General features: G+C 43.3%; 2 long non-coding RNA genes across 2 annotated transcripts in view; one reads left to right on the forward strand and one right to left on the reverse strand.

Moving 5' to 3' along the window:
• Window positions 1-21,218, forward strand: part of LOC141783034 (uncharacterized) — a 589,922-nt gene that overhangs the window by 533,606 nt on the left and 35,098 nt on the right. The gene's annotated exons all lie outside the window — the stretch shown is intronic.
• LOC141761903 (uncharacterized) lies at window positions 15,450-19,652 on the reverse strand. Its single transcript, XR_012592663.1, has 3 exons — window positions 19,068-19,652; window positions 15,917-15,992; window positions 15,450-15,504 (listed from the first exon to the last, which is right to left on the reverse strand). It is a non-coding gene; the product is annotated as an uncharacterized LOC141761903 (long non-coding RNA).

The following is a 21,218-nucleotide window of genomic DNA, read 5'->3' on the forward strand; positions in this document are numbered from 1 at the left end:
TACCCATAGAACCCATTTACATTCACATATCTAGAGGTCAGAGGTCAAGGGAGCCTTTGAAAATGGCCATGCCACATTTTCAGCCGGCACTCGCTCCTGACGTTCCGTGTGTGTCCCTTTAAGGATTACAACTTTGAGGCTGTTCTCTCTCCTCTGTAAAGTTTGCTGTCCTTGATATGAGAAGCACCTGATTCAGCTGCACGGAGACTCACTGAGACTCTCTCCTCATCTCAAACATCTTCCTTTTATTGGATCCCTGATTCAGTGGTGCAGCTGAGAGCAATAGGAAATCTTTCAGACCATCATGTCCTCTCTCCCGCCAGCCTCTCCTCAGCTGTGTCCTCTCCGAACTCTGACCGACGCACATGTGACAACCATAAGGGGAATGCGATGAGTCCTTTGCGGCACTTTTTTCTTGGCATACCGGGCCATAAATTAGCCTTCTCTCCTGTGTGTCTCCAGTCTCCCCCCGGGTTCTTCTCCCTCAGGTCCCCTTTGAGATCCAGCAGCACATGGCCACTAAGAGAGAGAGAGAGACAAGTGTTGAACAGGTCATCCTCACAGCACTACCACACACTATGCTTCCTGCCCCACTAATACCTCACCACCACCCCTCTGCTCCCCCGTTACTCTCAGAGGAAGTCCCCCTTTCCTGAAGCCATCACTCTTGGCACCCTTAGGTCAGGACTAAATGTGACTTATGGGCTCAGACAGGGACGGGGCTCTGCAGCTTGTGTTTGTGCAGCAGCTAAGAGCAACACATATGGCCGAGCAGTGTGAGGTACTGGTTTTCTAGTGTACTGAGTTGTGGGCGGAAACCACTGTGTTTTCTCTGCCTCCCCTTTGATTGGAAGAAGCATTTGGTTTTTTTTGTCCATAACTAGACTCAGCCGTTTGACCTCTCTTCGAACCGTGATGTGTTTCTTGGATTTACACTTTTGGTACGTTGCATGAAATGTGAAAATAGTTGTAAGGCTGTGAAACAGCATTAGTGCGACTCCACGTCCAGCTGAATGTAGCCGGTGAACCACAGACAAAGGATGATAACTGCAGAACAGTTAAATTAGATGCTTAATGTATAAAAAGCTGTTCAACATTACAATTAACTATTTAAAAGTCTTGCGCCTCTGTGACCTTCAAACCTTCACAGCACGCTGGACTGAGAGCAGGTTTGTAGTGTGAAGCCCGTGTATTGACCGGGCTGTCTACAGGTGGTAGATTGATATATTTGACTGACTTTACACAGAGAGGTGAGCATCCAGGCTATCTGTCCAAAGTCATTAAGTTGTTTTGTACATGACTGTGTCAAGATTTGCACCTATTGATATTTGTGGTTGGAGGAGCATGACAGGACGGTGCACTGATTGCCCCGATATATCGATACCAAACCAAACCACACATTAACACTGATATCATCATCTTTTAAAGGGACTGTTTGTAACTTCTTACCCGTATAAATCATTGCAGATCGGTGTCCCATGCGTGCTCGCGTGTGGCTACGCTGTTCAGACAAGACTCCAACACAAACTACACGGAAGCACCAAAACCAGAAAAGTTCTATCTGGTGAAGCCCGTCTGTTAAACAGTGTTGGCCGCGGTCAGAGGACGCGGGGGAGACTGTAGTTTTGGTCTCCAGGGCCGGAGTCTCTACTGTACTCTGCTCCTCTGCTCCTCTGCTTGCCTTCACTCACACACCGCGTTCGTTCTCACTCTTTTGCTCCACTCTCACGTGCATGCCCGCACACTACACACTGCAGAAGAGTTAGTCTAGCTCTGAGAATATCTAGTGAATGTACAGTGGACGTTTGTGCAGAAATAACTGCTGCAGCTCCTCCAGACCAACAGAGGTTTCCCGTGTCTTGTGAAGTGACGGGGCTCCGCAGAGAGAAACGTTATCGTCTCCGACCAAAACTCCGGTGTCTCCCCTGTTCCCTCCGACCACGGTCGGGAGGCTGAGGCAGGAACAGCCAACACTAGGATCAGCATTGATTCATGGAGAGACCTCCGTCTGGTCAGCTAACATTACTGCCAGGCAGCTGAAATATAGAGTGATATTGTGCTTTTAGCTGACGTGTGTTGCCTCGCTGTTTTGAGCGATGCTCGTTCATGTCTATGTAGAGCGAGGACAAGCGCGAATAACAGGACGCTGACTTTCGTTGACTTAACGGCCACAGGCGTCGCTGTTAACAAGCAATTTCTGATTCTTACAAACAGTCCCTTTAAGAGTTTAAAAGGATGCTGAAATATCTACATAATGATGCTGATTTGTAAAAAGTCTGAATTCATGCTTCGTCAGGTCTGTCCGCAAGACGACAAGCAAACAACTCTTAAAATGCTTGTTTTCTGAATGGAGATCGGATCGATCAGTGCTAGGCTTTGCTAACGTTTTAGCTGCTGTGTGTGAATACTGCACCCTGCAGGACAAATTAGCACACAAGCGCTGTTTTTTAATCACGCTGGTAGCGGACCGGTACACGGTTTTGGCCGATACCGCAAGTTTAAGTATCGGAATCGGTATCTGGAAGGAAAAACTGGTTATCAGAACAAATAACAGGTAGGGTTATAGATTTGAAAATGCTGTCTAACAGTGGATTGAAATACTGTAAATGATTGTAAATATGTCCAACCAGAGTGTAAAAAAAGATTTCTATCAGAATCCCACATTTGTTTTCTTGATAAACAACTTGGCGCTGATAAAATCTCCAGTCCAACTTTGACGAATTCACAGACAGCGAGTTGGAAAGCCTTGAGCTGTTGTACAGTAAGTGTTGCGATTAGATGGAGGGACCCAGGAAGCCACAGAGCTCCATTGTACTCGTATGTCTTCTGTCAAAGCAGACTGGCCGTCCAAGGCCAGTTTCTCCAGGCGCAGGAAGGAAAGACAGTCAAGAATCAGAGGAGTGAATCGGGCGGAGGAGGGATGGGCTGATAAGGACGAGAGCTAGAGGAAGGAAAAGGGAGATGGAGGAGTGAAATATAAACAGAGAGGTGGTGCTCGTCTGCTGTGGTAACCGGCGGTAATGGCTGTGCCCTCTTTCATGTTGCATCGTCGGGAGAGGGGGCTTAGAGATTTATTTGGACGTCAGTATCAGGGGAGGGGGACCTGCAGGACATGGCCTGACAGGATGACCCCTTGACCTTTCCTCTTGCCAGAGCTGCTTGGGCTCCCATGAAATACCCAAGGGGCCCCCGAGACTAGCCAGTGTGTGTCAGGGCCCTCAGCAGTGTCAGATAGCTTAGGGCCTTTTTCAAATGTATTTTTCAAAAGGGGGGAAATCAATAAGTTGGGTCGGAGAGAGAGGCGGCTGCAGAAACATGAGCCTGTGATATTTACTTTTGCTGTAAGGCACAGCGTGTTCAGAGCACTTGTGCAGATGTGCCTCCAAGAGCATGTTTGGTTGTGAGACAAAAATAAGTCGATAAATGGACCTGAAGTCACTTTTTTTATGTGGGACGCAGTTTGTGCACTCAATAGCTTATATTCAACATTTACAATGTTTTAATGTAAATAAAATATATACTGTATCATGCATTTAGAAGAGTGTATCATGCTTTCCTTTTTCCCCAAGCCCATTGCTTCCTGTATCGGTCCCATTGATTCCTGGGCACTGTCGTTTTTTAACAACTCAAACTGGATGAAAGAGTGCATTTGTTGGGGACTGTTTTTAGCGGTGGATTAATCCACATTTTAGTGAGTATTTGAGGCAGCAGGACGGTGTGTGTGTGGGACTGAGTCATAATAAACTACTGTGTGTGTGTTCAAAGTGATGTGAGGAACATGTCAGCCAGTGACACAGTGAGGCTCATTGATGTGTTTTTATGGCGCACAGAGGAAGACGAGATATCAGGCTTTGATACAGACACAATACTTGTTTTAGGATCAATTTATTTTTGGTTTGGGTCTTTCCTTTAGAATATTGAATATTACCAAACATGTTATGAATTCATTTTATACCCCAAATAATTAGGACTGTCAAATATTTAATCGCGATTAATGATTGTCCATAGTTTATCACGATTAATTGCAAATTTTTGTATCTGTTCAAAATGAACCTTAAAGGGAGATTTGTCAAGTATTTAATACTCTTATCAACATGGGAGTGGACAAATATGCTGCTTTATGCAAATGTATGTATATATTTATTATTGGAAATCAATTAACAACTCAAAACAATAACAGATATTGATCCAGAAACCCTCACAGGTACTGCATTTAGCATAAAACAATATGCTCAAATCATGACATGGCAAACTGCAGCCCAACAGGCAACAACAGCTGTCAGTGTGTCAGTGTGCTGACTTGACTATAACTTGCCCCCAAACTGCATGTGATTATCATAAAGTGGGCATGTCTGTAAAGGGGAGACTCGTGGGTACCCATAGAACCCATTTACATTCACACATCTGGAGGTCAGAGGTCAAGGGACCCCTTTGAAAATGGCCTTGCCAGTTTTTTTCTCACCAAAAGCCGCTACAACCCTAAAAGGAAGTTGCGTCAAATAATAATAAAATGCAAATTTGTTTTAGCACCACTAATTTCTTTGACTTCAAGACTGTAGCGGACTCAGTTTTAAAGCTAGAGTGAAGATACTGGTATCATATGAAACTAGAAAACCTAATGAATCCATTGGTACCATGTCATACTAGCTTGTCGCAAAGGAGAAAAACTGTCATGGCCATTTTGAAAGGGGTCTCCTTTTAAGGTACATTTTGAACAGATAAAAAATGTGCGATTAATGATTAATTAGGAGACAGGGCTGGCAACCAATACTGGATTTTTGAGGCTGATACTAATCTCTTAAATATAGTTATTAAAGAATTGTTATTAAAGTTATGTTTACCTTGTGCAAAATCACCAGTACTCGGGATAATTTGGTGTCTGCCAGAGATGATTTGGCTCTAATCTTCCCCCACACGGGGGAAGATTAGAAAGTATATCAAAAGTATATCCACACGGATATACTTTTTAATCCTCCAGGTACGTATTAAATAAATGAACAATGTCACTCACATGGCAGCCACTTGTCTACGTATACACGCCGTTAAAAGCAAGTATACCAAGAGCTCAGAATATTTAGCCAGACTAACGTGATCAAAATCAAATCTTCCCTCCACGTATTCACACTGCAGATAGAAAACAGTTTAGGACGGGTTGTGAAATTGCAATGACAGCGGTGTTATTCTCCCTCACCCAGGGTTTCCCCACCATGCATCTTGGATTGCACTCTGGCCAGAGACAAAGCGGGTAATTGGATTCACATTGTGTCTGTGAGGGGAAGCGGGGAACAAACCCCACCTCTCCCCGGGCTGGCCCATGGCGGCCAGTGTGATGGTGATATTGTACTGACCCTGCCTATCAGGGGTCACGATGGGGAATTATAGTGTCAGCTGTCAAGCTGAGACCCATATTCTGCCCAGAGGTGAGGCACATTCACAGCTCCAGAGGACTAAAACCAGGCTCTCTGAAACACACACACATACACACTTTATCTCTCTCTTTTTTGAGTACTCATTCTCTCTCGCTGCACAGCCCTGCTCTCATTGGGTTTATGGGCCTATTGTTGCCCTCCAGGGGTGAGAGAGGGGAGAGAAATTACCAGCTACAGCAGAGCTTAACCACTGAGTCAGAGTGACAGACACTGAGGGCCGATGGCTGCTGGAACATCAGTTCATACTCTGTTAAAACAAACACAACGCTGGTAAAAGGCAAAGAATGGCCCTCAAAACGACAGTCTGTTAGTGGAAAACACATCATTGTTGGTTTTGGGGTTTTTGTCAAAGCCACAACGACATCGGTGCCACATTTTTGTGTAGAGTTCCACACTTAAAAAAACTGTGGCCCCTTTTAAGGAATTATCATGAACTGAAGATCAGACGGCAATGTGAAATCTGGTCGAATTAATAACCCACTTACAGCTTCAGTAGGCAACAAGTCAGCTACACAGCACTATCTACTGTCTCTAAAGCCCCTTTCACACATGCACTGCGAACCTGAACTTATCTAGACATTACCAGGAGGAGCTGTATGTGAGAACGCCCAGAATATCCGATTCAGTGAGCACAGAGAGCGAGTGGGCGTGTTGATGGCGTTTCTATCATGTGACTGGCGCAAAACCGGAAGAATACAAACATTTGAGGGTGAAGAAGAAGAAGGGTCATTTACACGAAGACGGCAACGAAAAATGTCTAATTGGAAAGATGATGAGAATCCCGGACTTCTGTTGGTAAGGGCCGACGCCTAAATCGTAAAACCAATTCGAAGACCTGCCAAAGGCTCTGTTGATTTTGACCAAATTACAAACTAGCTACGTGACCACGGAGTAATCCACGCCATGTTCTGCCTCCTGCACGCTCTACCCAGGCGCCAACCCTCGCCTAAACCAAATGGAGTCCAGCAAGTAGAGAATGCATCTGACCGGACAATCTCCTCCTCTTCTCATGTAATGCTGAATCGGCCGGAAAAACTCACCGCTCGCCGACGGCCCCAAACTGTCAGACGGCCGACCGTCGGCTTGGTGTGTCAGAGCCTTTAGGTGGGCCACGCCCCCAGTTAGTTAAAAGGTTAACTAACCACGTTTCTGTCCATACAGTTGGTTTCATTCTCAGGGAACTTGACATATTTACTTTTCAAATAGATCTTTCACATTAGTGAACATGTATTAACCATTTAACATTACATAGTCAGTGAGTCTTTACATACAGTATATATGTGGTGATAATACCATTTAATGATTATCTGACTCCTGTCTTACTGTACCCAGTTTGTAGTCAGGTCAGTCAAATGTAACTGGAGATTATCACATCAAAATATTGCCTTCCGAAATATAGCACCAATAAAGCTTCAGTAGGCAACAATTCTTTTGGCATCATTAGGCAAAAATTCCAAAATAACCTTTCAGCATATTGTAATTCTGAGAGAAAACTAGACTTCTGCTCCTCCTCATGGCTCTGTTTTCAGGCTTTAACAAAATCTAGCCCGTGACGGGAGACTTTGGCCAATCACAGGTCATTTCAGAGAGGGAGCGTTCCTATTGGCTGAGCTCCAGCTGGTGGGCGGTGCTTGGTATTTCCTCAACTTGATCTCAACATGGCTTCCGGGTCACAAACCTTCTCATTTTACCGCTAAACAGTACACTACAAGATGATTCTGAATCAAACAAATATTTGTCTATCTCCGTTAACTACCATTCATATTTTTTTTCCAAAACAAGATCTCATGGTGGTTCACCGGAAGGGGCGTTACTTCGTCTCCCTATTATTATACCCCGTAACTTTCAAACACAGTTGCTTTATAAACTAGATGACTTGCGACCGAATGCAAAAACATTCAACGTATCCGTCGTTTGCATAATCGTACAATGCCAGAATGCCATGATTTTTTCAGATTACCTGTCTCATACACCTGTAGTGGGCCTGATTCTGGTTGTGTATAAGGTAAGGACACATTTCCTGGGACTGTCTTTGAGCAATTTATTTTCCCACCAGCAGCAACTGTAGTTGTGAAGAAACAAAACATTCACAGGGTCTCTCTTGTATTCATGCTCTCAGTGTGTAATATAGTGTAAAGTCACTCCATGCAGGTAAACAGACTCAACAGTACACTCTTGTGTGGCGAGCTACACAGCAGCTCTGCAGCACACACTTCTCCTCTAATTATAGCGGGTTAATGCATGAAAAATAAATCAAATGGCAACTCTAAAGCTTAACAATGCTAATATAATGACTTTAAGTGTGTTTTTAAGTAATTTTAACCTCACATTTACAACATAAACAATGAAAATACAAACAGCTGAGGACATTTTTTCCTTCCCTGGAAGAGTCCCGGAGCAAACAGGAAGTAATGCCAACAGAAGTGCGGCAAGTGTAAAATAAGATGCTCGCTATACTTCCATCGATAACCTCCGACATTTCTCTTTATGGGAAGGTGTTTAACCTTAACATGAGACCCAACCTACTTATGTACACAATTTTATAAGAACCTACTAACACAATATCAACAATACTTAAGAAACATAGAAAAAGTTATCGCGGAAATGCTATCGAAGCACAGACTTTTATTTTGAAGGATGCAGTCCTTCAAAATAAAAGTCTGTGCTTCGATCCACATAGAATTCTTCCAAAATATATAATGAAAGTAACTTTTCTTAATCATATTTGCTCCATTTCTACCCACTGCTGCTTTAATCGTATATTTATAATCATTTTAGTCACTTTTCTATTGAAGCATTGGGAAGTAAACTGTGTAGCTCTTATATAGACCTTTAAGTAGATCTCCTCAATGAGTACACAAACATGCATACTCACACACTCACACAGTGCTGCGGGCTAGCTGACCTCTCCTCACAGCCAGCCGTGTGCTTAAGAAGAACCTGTCTCCTGTCCAGTTTTTTCTATCTGTTCTCCCATCACACGCTGACACCACAGCAGCACTTCAAAGAGGCCTGCTTTTGATGGTAACCATCAATATGCATTTCATCCTGCACCACTTTCTCCCCAGCATTCCTCCCTCTGTGTCCTCTCTCCTCAGTAATTGCCTTCAGAGCCAATTAGCGCAAATTATTTGCGACCGCGCTGGTGGTAAAAACCCAGCGCTCGTCGGCAGAGGTGTCCTGGAGGTCAGATGTATTAGCTCAGTGGCTCTCATTTTTCTGTAAGCTCTTTCCGGTCTCTACTTGTACAAATAGGCTATCAGTATAACCCGTGTCAACCTCCCTACATTAATCTCCAAATGTGGCGCGGGAGGGGTTCTGTAAATGCATTATTAGAAGAGCAGCAGCAGCTCACAATTCTTCAAGGCTCTTCGGTGGAATGCTGCCCTAAACATGTGAGACTCGTAAGTATGTTTAGTTAATTTGTCGGGTTTCTGTGTTGGCGGTTTGCATCCGCAGCCTAAGCCGATGTTTGGCTAATGCTGCCAGGGCCATTTCACTGCGGCGCCTGCCTGTATTCCCCCCTCGGAAAATACATGTTTTACTCTGTGAGCCAGATCAAAGCGGAGACGCCGGGATCAAAGACCGGCATCACGCCGCTTTGGTCACATCTGTGTTGTTTACATGAATGCTAAAGGCACTTATATATCAAATATTACCAACTTTGAAAGATATATGTGTTGAATCAAAGTATTTTGATGTCACTTTTGAAGTACATCAGTGCATTTGGGGATAATTTTGAAAATCTCCCCGACAATTTCACAACGATTTTGTAAGCCTTTAAACAAGATGAGCCCTGCTAGAGTATGCATCTGTTTGCACCCATTCCGCCACATCCTCGCTATCAACAGCGCGGCCCCCTGTAGGTATGTTCTCTGAAGAGCTTAGCCGGGCTCCCAGTGTCCACGCAATGGACTTAACTCTGCAGGATCAAACACTTGCCATCAGTCTTTAACCATAGAAGATATGAAAATAATGAAACAGAGAGGAAGGGGAAGGGGGGGATACTGTACCTCGCTCAGGCTGTTGTTTATCTGTTGACCTCAGATATTCTCTCCTCGGTAATCTTCCCCGACGGGAGGCTGAGGAGGAGGTGAGGCAGCTGAGGGGGGAGTGGTGGGTGGAGGTTGGTGGGAGAGCAAGGAGGGAGGAGGAGGAGGAGAAGAAGGGGGTTCAATGACCTGTGAGCCGGCCTGCTGTTGGGCTGGGGGCTAAACACCCACCCGACCGTCGACCCCCCCTTTACCTCTAACTGGATTATAGACCTTGCCATTCCCCTTGCAAAGCAGCAGGCCAGATCTGACACCCCCCCACCCCCCTGCCTCCAACACACACATATATATATAATTAGGGGTTCATCTCCTCCTCCTGTTGTTGGTCTCTTCACTCTTTCTCCGAGTTCTCCTCGGTCCCCTCCAGGTACAGTGATCCCCCCACACACACACCTCCCTCTCTCTCTCTCTGTCTCTCTGCCAGCAGCTGACCCCTGCCAGAGTGGTATGTGTTGGAGATAAGTATGTCAGGACTCAGGAGGAATGTAAGGTTCAGTGGTTTGGGGTGATCTGCTGCGTCTGGCTCTGTTTCACCGCCGGGACTCGCTGGCGGACCAAGACAAAAAAAAAAAAAAAAACATTTTCGCCTACAAAGAATGACATGCTCAACATAAACAACATCAACTGATATGTTGAAATGCATTGTGTTTTCATATAGTTGGATTTGAATTTGATTGTAATGTTTTTAATATTTCATCATAGCATTAAAAGGTAATAGATTAACCCCCTGAGACCCGCGATCCTGACTGGCTTTACTGTCTTTCAGAGGCTCTAGAAGGTTCAGGTTGGGGCTACGGTGAAGATACTAGAAACTAGAAGACCTACGGAATCCATTGGTACCAACCGTGTCATGCTACCATGTCAGGAAGGAGGCCAAATAACGCTCCGAAGTTGGGCTAAATTTTAGCAAGGAAAAACTGGCATGGCCATTTTCAAAGGGGCCCTTTGACCTCTGACCTTAAGATATGTGAATGAAAATAGGTTCTATGGGTACCCACGAGTCTCCCCTTTACAGACATGCCCACTTTATGATAATCACATGCAGTATAAATGTGTTATTTTCTCCTTTTCTAAAATGGCGTATTTGAATATTTCTGCATACTGGGGTCCCTAAACAGTCTTGAATTACATAAATTGGGTATCACTGTAAAGCTGAGACTCTTGTGGATCCAATGAGCCCAACTGTATTCATGTGTGATGATGTTAGTCCCCATAGGAGCCATTTCATTGTAGTGAGACCATTTTTTATTTTTTTTTATTTGACCTCACTGTATAAAATGACCTGTGGTGACCTCTAGGATAATCACAGCCTCATGAAACTTTACAGCCACAAACTAGAGACCTAGAGCATTCAGAGGATGGATGGCTTTCCTAGGTAGACTGACAATAAGAGGGTTTCTGAGCAGTTTACACAACAGAAGCGCTCACCATCCAATCACAGAATAAAGCAATTCTTGCAGAAATCTCCAAATGTTAAAAGATTCTGATCCCAAATCACAGCATGTTTTTTTCTATGGTGTTCCTCAAGGTCTTGGTGTCTTTATGTGGTATTTTGGCAGGATTATTGATCATTTTTATCAATTCTCGAGTGCTAAAACATTGTTAAATTTAGCACCAAATCCGTGTAACAAACGGTATCAACCCAAAAATTGCTGCAACAGCTTGGAAACACAGAAAAAGCAACTCTTGCAGAAATCTCCAAATCAAAGCATGGCTTTTTCTCATGCAGACTGGCGCCCGTCTTCCTCCACGGCGCTACCGGGTGAGGCGCCGTTCATCTGCATGCACGCTCGCACTGCAGAGCCGGCCGAGCTGGCGCATGTCGATGACATTATACAGGGGGAAAGTGAACCGGAGTTTAACATTTCTTCACTAATAAAAGTGCTAAAACATACATCCATAGAACGTTTGTTGTGCCTAAATACAAGGTGCAAATTCTAAGTATCGTTACAACAGATTATTTACCTTGCAAATACCTTGATTTTAGATCGATATACAGTAGGTCCCCCGTGAAGGACAACTTGCCGAGTACCTATTGATGTAGTTGGATCGTAGATGAATGGTTACACCCCTGAGTGGCAGGTATCTCAAACTATCTGTATGAATCAATATAACTGAGAGAATAAATATATTTTTCTGCAAATGGTTTACTGACTCTTTATAAAAACGCAAGCAAGGACTAAAAACGAAGTCGAAAAACTGCTGTCTTTCTCACTTCCCTGAGAAACAATGAGGAGATATACAACTGCATTCCCAACGCAGAGAGAGAGAGAGAAGGAATAAAAGACACATAGACCGTATATCGTATAGTCTTCCTCCTGCTCCCAGCGCAGGAGAGGTGTGCAGCACGGTTCATTTCAGCAGGCAGGTCAGCGCTTCAAGGTCCTACACCGGCTGACTGACAGTTTGCTCTCACAGGGCTGAGTGGCCTGAGCATTTCATGTGTAAACCAGCGCTGGTCTGGCTAGTTTCAGATGTCATGACTACGAGCTGGCAGGAGGAGAGCAGCCACAGCAGATGCAGTCCGACACTCCCAGGCCCCGGAGCCAACGCAGCAACACAAATGCCTGCTCACGCAACCGGAAGAGGTGACAAAACACATCAGGTAACTTTGCCTTTCCGGATGGTTCCCACCCTCTCCTGTCACAGATGCGAGATGCCTTCACGTCAGACGTTAACGGTCACTGAAAGTGACAGGCGCCTTTTCCGGGGCGGGACGTCGTGTGCAGCAGCGGCGGCGGCGTTTAGCTCGTTAACAGATGCCAACTGGTACCAGTGAGAGAAAACAGAGCTGTAAATATTGATGTTGTAACAAGGATGTCTCATCGTCCTCAGAGGTCACTGAAGAAAATTAGGTGTTCATGTGCACAGTGGACAGATGTCAGGAGAAGAGGAGGGCATAATTAAGAAGCTCATTAGTGGCCCTGTTGATATTAAATAGGACAATATCTTAGGGGTTGACCACTTGGCATGTTGTTCGGTTTGCATGCATTGAAAGTCAATTACACAGTAATGTCTCATATCAGGGCTGAACCAAAAATCAATATCACAAATAAACCTTCAGTAGGCAAAAGAAATTTGGCATCATTGGGCAATAATTCCATAATAATCTTTTAGTATATTGTGATTCAAGTGTTCTGAGAGAAAACTAGACTTCTGCACCTCCTCATGGCTCTGTTTTCAGGCTTTAAAAAATCAGTTAAAAAATAGGTTTAGGAAAAAGATCGACTTGGTTAGGCGCAGGCTTCAAACTACTTAGTTAGGTTTAGGAAAAGATCATTGTTTGGCTTAAAATCACTCCTGAAGTGTCGTAACTTAAGTAAGGTAGTTACGTGACAAATAAATCAACTTTGTCTTCTGGTTTCACACAGGACGCAAAGACGTACTCCTGGATTAAAAGTACTGTATTTTTTGACCCACTCATCCACCCCGACCTCCTCCCTACGCGGCATTTGCTGCTCTCTATACAATCCACAATTAAAACCCCGTACTTTATTCATTCATGGAGCTGTTTACATCACTGCATGTTCTACAACACTGTCCTGCAAATATTTCAGAATAAAAGCCTTGTGTTAACAAATGAAGGAATTATGTCCACAGAAAAAAATGCTTGAGGGCTTTTATTTTGAAACTTCAGCAGGAAGTGTTGATTTAAAAATAAATCTTTACTTTTTTTCATGTCTGTGACGTATTCTACAGACGTCTAGACATTGAAACTGTAGTAATGTTGCTGATACGATGTCAATATACTTTCAATAGATCACTTTCACTGTCTGTTGTTGCTGCCACGCGCTCCTGACGCTCCCTGTGTTGACACGCCAAAACACATCAGGTCAAAATTGTCTTTAACAAAATATAAAGTGAATGTCCTAAAGAAACATACAATAAAAACTAGCAAGTATCAAACTAGCAAGGCTTATCATGGCTCATATTATGAATTTGATGCTTCGCAGGGGTCCATGACTGAAACATAGCATCTCCAATAACCTCAGTGCTAACAGTGGGATTTGTTTTCCCACACACCTGTCTACAAGGTGTGCATTAGACAACACTTAATTTGACCCGTGACATAAACACACACTGACTGACAGGGATTAGTAGTTTGTATTTGAGATTATACCTGAAATTCATAATGTCATTTTTGGTACTTATCTGTTTTTTTTAACCAGTCCTATTTCATTGTAGATCTGACAAAAAAGCCAGAGCGGTAAAAATACATTATTCATAAGTGCAGCGGGATTCAGGAGAGGGCTTCATTTTCTAAATAGATTCAGTCATCTGTCACTGATAGATCACATAATCAAATCTCCAAACAGCACCGTGCATGTACAGCAGAAAATAAAGAAACGGGGGATATTAGATGATAATTAGCCACAGTTTTGTTCTCTCGGCAGATGCGGTTGAGTTTACTACAGGGGGTTACATGCTGGAGCCGGGTGGGGAGGGGTGGCAGGGTGGCATACCAAGTCCAGTCATTAATCCTGTCGGCTTCTTGAAATCTCACATCACAGCCAGGGCCGCGGCCGTCAGCCAATCCCCTCCGCTGCTGCAATTGGTGACATTACACTGAAATATTAAACACTTGTGCGCATCGTGCTTTTTTAAATGCGCCGAAGCATATTTTGTGTAGTGCTTAGGAATATTAAAGCATAATTTATATTTCAGGAGTTTGACACCTTGACATTTTGGCACCTCTGTTTTGAATTTCAGCATGCGGTTTGACATGTTTGTATTAATAACATTGTGATCTCGGAGGGCCATGGCCTCGGGCTACTTGAACAAGACTACTAAAGAAAGGGATTTCAAAAGGAATCGTAGAGCAGCCTAGGGACTCGTCAAAATCAGCCCTGATACTGTTGCCCTGATAAAAATCCATTACCCACAAACGTGAGGGGGGATGGTGGTGGTGGTGGTGTGTGTGTGTGTGTGTGAGAGAGAGAGAGAGATACTGAGGCCTGTGAGTTTTCTCAGGCAGTGCAGTACGTTAGAACGTCGTTCAGTGTTTCATTGGCCGTTATTGGACCGTTTGTGGTGAACACGGCCCGGTGTGATCTCCTCACTGCATCACGATCAAACATGATCTCCTAAACCAAATATCTATTTTTCAGTCCAAGCTCAGTTTGCATTGGTTCAGGGGGCTTACTGGACCCCCTAGAATTGCATATTATATTTATTATAAAAACGTAGAACTAATAATTTATTGTAATGACAAATAATATCGACCTTGTTGTGTCTTCGTATTGACAGAATAAGAAACTAACAAGATAAGAAGATAGATTTGTGGTCTTTTTTATTTACTTATAGCCAAATAACATCGGACACTCTCTGTCCACACAACGTTAAATATGCACTTCTGTTACGCCATGAAAACAAACCACGTCCCTATCAGCTGTGTGGTTAAGATAAGACTAGAGACGTAACCACTTGAAACATGGGTGAGTAGTACTTTGGATGTTGTTCGTGTTTTTTAAACAGAAATCACAGGTTTTATACTGTGATATTTACTGAAAATGACATACAATACAGCCAGCAGTAGCCTCAGTAAACTTCCAAGTGATCTCCCTCCAGCCTGCTGCCTCCTTATTTAGGTGTTTGTAGTGAAATGAGGAGGTGTCGTATCAGATAATCTATTATCTATCAGTCCAAACATGTTTGTGCAATGGATTGTCAGAGTTGTATTAACAAAATTCAGAAATAAACTCTGTTTAAAAAAATAATAATAATTGGGTTAACACGTGGACTCAAATGCAGCACAGAATGAGAAGGTAAGTAAAGAACAAAGGAATTTATTATAAAATAATGCTCCTTTAAAGGGTGCTGGGGTTTGGGGTGTCCGGCTTGACAGGGCTTGTGTCTACGAGAGGAGGTGGGGGGCCGAAGGGGCACGAGGAGCGGGCTCCGGAAATCCTCCCGAGGGTAAGGTGAATTGAATTGTGATCCGGGGAGGGGGAATGGTGTCGGAGAGTTAGCAGGCAGGTAAGTAGCAGGGAGATGGAGCGGAGGCAGCTGGCAGGTAGGCAGACCTGAACAGAGGAGAGCAGTGTTACACAGGATCCAAAAAACTGGCAAAGTCAAAGCAAAAAAGGTACACAAGGTGATTTGGCCTGGGCGACGGAACGATCTGGCGACGTCTGGGAGGAAAACCGGAGTTTATATATTGCAGGTAGGTGTCTTGATAGGATGATTGAGGTCAGGTGGGCCAGCAGCAAGGAGAAGGGGGAGGAGGAGGAGGGAAACACAAAATCAAAATACATTGAAGTGCAACTCAGTAAGGACATATCACTGTGCTAATACTTTCTACATGTGCAGGTTAGTCAACAATCATGTTGCTCTTTGGTTCCACTTATTAAAGTTTTCTGCCTCCAGAGCAGCTTCGCCTCAGACTAAAACCTCAGTCTTCATTCTGTTATTAACCCAGACATCCTTTTACTTTACCATCATCTGCTCATTATTATCCGTTTACTGGCAGTGGCTGTGTAGGCAGCACAGGTCCTGTAAAAAAGGACTTGATCTGAAAGATGAAACATAAGAATTAATATGCAGTTAGTACGAGACAGAGTGTAACACAACACACAGGAGCAGAGGGGAGCGCCAGTCAAACGTTATTGGGTTATCGCGCTGCAGTTGTGGAGACGTGCACTCTATACGTCAATTATATTATCAAATATTGCTCTGCCAGACACCTCTGGGGTGACATTTATCACCCAGACATGTGATACTTCCTCAGTCCAGTGTTCATATTGGACTGAGGAATGCATATTGGTATGATTTTTGGATGACCTAAAACTCATTCACCTTATAGTTACGAGTGAAAGAGGACTTCAGTATTAGGTTTTAATCTGTATATTACTCATTATAATCGTTTTATTCACAGTTAATCGGTGTGCAATATGATCGCGGGCGGTCCTGACTGACTTTACTGTCTTTCAGAGGCTCGAGTAGGTTCAGTTTTAGGGCTAAAGTGAAGCTACAGAAATCATATGAAACTAGAAAACCTAAAAAATCCATGTCGGGAAGCAGGCTAAATAACGCTCCAAATTTTGGCTAAATGTTATCGAGGAGAAACTGGGGACGATTGACCTCTGACCTCAAGATATGTGAATGAAAATGGGTTCTATGGGTACCCATGAGTCTCCCCTTTACAGACATGCCCACTTTATGATAATCACATGCAGTTTGGGGCAAAACAAAAAAAACATTTTTTGTTTTCGCCTATTCTAAAATGATGTATCTGAATATTTCTGCATACTGGGGTTCCTAAATAGTTTTGAAATACATAAATTGGGTATCACTGTAAAGCTGAGACTCTTGTGGATCAAATGAGCCCAACTGTATTCATGTGTGATGATGTTAGTCCCCATAGGAGCCATTTCATTGTAGTGAGACCATTTTTTCTAAACCTGACCTCGCTGTATAAAATGACCTTGTGGTGACCTCTAGGATAATCACAGCCTCATGAAACTTTACAGCCACAAACTAGAGACCTAGAGCATTCAGAGGATGGATGGATTTCTTAGCTAGATTGACAATAAGGGGGTTTCTGAGCAGTTTACACAACAGAAGTGCTCACCATCTAATCGCCCCAAAAAATGCAATTCTTGCAGAAATCTCAAAATGTCAAAAGTTTTTGATCCCAAATCACAGCATGGCTTTTTCTATGGTGTTCCTCAAGGTCTTGGTGTCTTAATGTGGTATTTTGGAGGGATTATTGATCATTTTGATCAATGCTCGAGTGGTAAAAAAAAGGTTAAATTTAGCACCAAATCTGTGTAACAAATGGTATCAACCCAAAAAAGTGCTGCAACAACTTTAAACTTTAGACATAATAAAGCATGGGAATGACCATTATATACTTCTACCATAATGTTCTAAACCCTTATACAAAATTAATTTTAAATAATTGAATAAATAATACATGTTTATTACAAATTTATGACTAGAACAACTTGACACACAGCGCCGAGCAGCATCTCAAATTAATCCTCAGATTCTCAGTTTTCAGATGATGTACACCACTTCAATAACATCTACTGTTGACCTGCTATCTCCCCCTAAAGACCCCCTGTACCCCCCTAAAAAAAGAGGCAAAAGAGGGTCTATTGTGGGTCTCAGAGGGTTAAAGAAAAAAGCTCTACACCCCTGGTCAAATTTGAGAAAACACTTGAATTAAAGGATAGGTTCACATTTTCTCAAGTCAGTGTTAGAACAACACTCACATGCCCATAATGTACATGAAAAGTGTCCACACTGATGGCAAAGAGTCCTTTTCCAAAGTGATTTTAATGTAATGGGTGACAGAAGCCAATCCTCATTCTGTGCAAAAATGTACTTTAAAGTTCAGCTGAAGCTAATATGCTGCTGTTTGTGTTAGTCAAATCAAGTGGATGTCTTCCAAAGTTAGTGTTTTTAGTGCAGAATTCCCTCTTTGTGTTTCCTCTGATGGTGTGACCTTGATGAGCAGCAGAGGCAGAGTAGCAGAAAGCGGGACTTTTGTCCTCAACAGACTGGAGAGCAGAATGAAGGCCCTGAAGAATAATAAGAAGTGTACGCCAGCGCACACTGCTGTCAGTTAGCACGACAGATAAGAGAGCTAAGTTTCTCGTTGTAACGAGAACATTTTTTACAGAGATCCTTTTCATGACATACCAAAGTCATTTCCATGTTATAATGACATTTTTTTTATTACTGCATTATGCAGCTGCACAGCAATCACGCTAAAAATGTCTTCACTACCGCTCACAGTAGTGTCCAACATGCATTCAAATACAGAATAAAGAGAGACTTTTTAACTAAATGTGAAAGGAAAAGTTAATGGGTTTTAAAAGGTGACACATGGAGCAACTACGGTCTTCCTGTTCAACCTGTCTTACAAAGTAAAACAAAATTAGGGCCGTCACAAAGTCGTTTTAACGCCACTAATTTCATTAACACATTAACTTGTGATATCGATCTTTCGGAGGCTCAGTTTTAAAGCCAGAGTGAAGATTAGCGCGGTCTGGCGCTGTGCCCGGAAGCCGACTTCAGACTATCCTGTGTTTATCTTTTTAGTGGTTTAATAGTTCTGAAATTGTCGAGAGGATTTCGGTTTCTTTTCGTATTTGGGTTTTCTGTGATATTTCTTGTTGTCTTTGTTTAGTGTTTCCTGAGGCCTGGACAAGGAAGCAGGATTTAAGAGTTAGCGAGGTAACTTCAGGGTTAACCCTTCAGGGTTTTCCGTCCTACGACGGTGGTTGACTTCTTACCGTGGTAGATCGCCATGGTAACTGATGCTGAACAACTAACCTGCTCCGGAGCAGGTTATGTTCCAGATAAGAGATCAACTCGTATAAAAGCACCGCCTACTGACCAATCAGAGCTCGGTGCGGTGATTGTATGATAATATAATTTGTGATTAATCGCGATCAACTATGGACAATCATGCGATTGATCACTTTTAAATATTTTAATCGATTGACAGCCCCAGTTTAAATAAAGTCAAGGTTAATATAGGACTGAAATCTGAGTTAAGAGTTATCGTTGGATTAAAAATACCTTCACGTTCCAGTTTTTCTCTCACTACTTCAAGTGTCTAAAAAATCTCACTCACCTCTAACACGAACATGATTATATTTTTTAAAATCACATAGCATTGATGTTCTAGTTGTCCTGTTGATCATGTGCGCTGCGGTCCTTCCTGCTGACTGGCTGCCCTCTGAATGTGAAACCACAGGGGTCTCAGACAGTCACGACCATCTGCACTGTTCTCCATCGCTGCACAGAGCGGCCCGCTCCACCTGATTGTCTCGTGGTTATCTCGGTCTCAGCGCTGCACTGAATTGTTAATGATTTACAAATCTCCCACATGAGACAGTAAATGGTTGGACTGTGTCGAACATATATCTACTGACCGCACTGTCCGCCCACACGGTGAGTCACAGCGCTGGCCCTTAGGTCACCGCTGTTTGAAGTGCTGAGCGAGATGATAATGTGTTCTAACGAAGCTTTACTTCTGACTCAAAATAACACACTCCCAACAAAAAAAAAAAAGTTTTTCCTCTGCAAAAGATTTCCTCTCTTCTTGAGGCAGCACCTTTTACCCAGTCAGGCTGCTCCAGAAATCCAGCCTTACAGCCAGGACACGGGCTCTGGATATTGAAAACATAGATTGGTTTAATTGAATTTCCAGTGTCCTCCGGTCCGAGTCACCAGAGTAGAGATAATTCCCTTATCCACATCAATGCAGGCCCTCTGCTGGGCCCAGTGAAAGGGGCTGTGGACCTGCTGTTTGCTGGCAGGATCTGCCACAATCACTTACACAAGCCTTGTTAAATACCCCCGCGATTTCCTGACTCCGCTCAACCCACACTGATGGTGAACTAAGTTAAAGGAACCAAACAACCGCCGCTGAGACAAATAACCCCGGATCATTGTAGTGCAATTTGGTGTCTTAAAATGGCATTAAGCTGGCTGAAGTAATGCCACGAGATGCTGGACTTGATGTGGGCTGTGCTGCAGCGAGCCGGGGGTCTGATGAGGAGGGCTGAGCATGGCCCCCACACCACAGTAAACACCATATAACCAGCTGGCTCCTTCTTTCATCCTGCTCGCTCACCCAAGTGTCCATTCTGGACCCAGGCTGACGCCAACACACACACACACACACACACACACACACACAAAAATAGAGGCCGACTTGTGAAAGACGTTGTTGTAATACAGATTTATGATTTTATTTATTGTCTTTTACGTACAGTAAACTCTCCAGTGAACACACAAACTACCTTTTTACCCCTCTGATCTCAGCAAATAAGTAAAAAACACATAGGCTGTATCCGAAACCTCATACTATACTAGTATTATTACACGGCTGTGTTGAATACTCAATTCTGATTGGTAAATCACAGCGTTCTCTGGTCTGTAATGTCTCTATAACAGACCGTTGCTATGTATAGCAGACCGTTGCTATGTATAGCAGACCATTGCTATGTATAGCAGACCGTTGCTATGTATAACAGACCGTTGCTATGTATAGCAGACTGTTGCTATGTATAACAGACCGTTGCTATGTATAACAGACCGTTGCTATGTATAGCAGACTGTTGCTATGTATAACAGACCGTTGCTATGTATAGCAGACTGTTGCTATGTATAACAGACCGTTGCTATGGGCGCAGCTCTGATGTCGGACTCTGGAGGACCGTTTTTGTGTCAAATTATTGATTTCTTAAGTAAGTAGCCGTGTAATAAGCGGGATAATGTACAGTTAGCGGGTCATTGTTCGTCATTTGATAGTCATTGAATCAGCAGCATCGCCCTGCTGGGGATTCATTCACAACAATGACCGGCTCGCTGTACATTATCCCTTACTGATTTGGCCAAAATGTAGCATGTAGTATGCGGACAAAAGCAAAATCTACAGTATACCAAAAATACCTGGATGTCATACTAATTTGGAAAAAATCTCCAGTATGCATCGGACCAGTCTACCTCGCCTACTGTATCCCACAATGCAAAGCGCTGGAACGGAACAGGCTACAGCAGCCAAAAACAGCTTGTTTTTTACATTTTTCGTAGCTATTTCATCACTAAATTCACTTCTGAGAATGTTTGAGGCGAGAAATCAACTGTGTACATTTTGAATATTGGCAGTTTTACGATATTAGATGGCAAATCAAACATTTTCTGAGTTTAGAAGCTCCACAAACTGCTGTGACAGCTAGCTAGCGCCTGCCAGGGTCGCTACCTCGACAGCCGGGCG

Source organism: Sebastes fasciatus, chromosome 2, assembly GCF_043250625.1.
Source record: "Sebastes fasciatus isolate fSebFas1 chromosome 2, fSebFas1.pri, whole genome shotgun sequence".
In the NCBI taxonomy this organism is placed as follows: Eukaryota; Metazoa; Chordata; class Actinopteri; order Perciformes; family Sebastidae; genus Sebastes; species Sebastes fasciatus.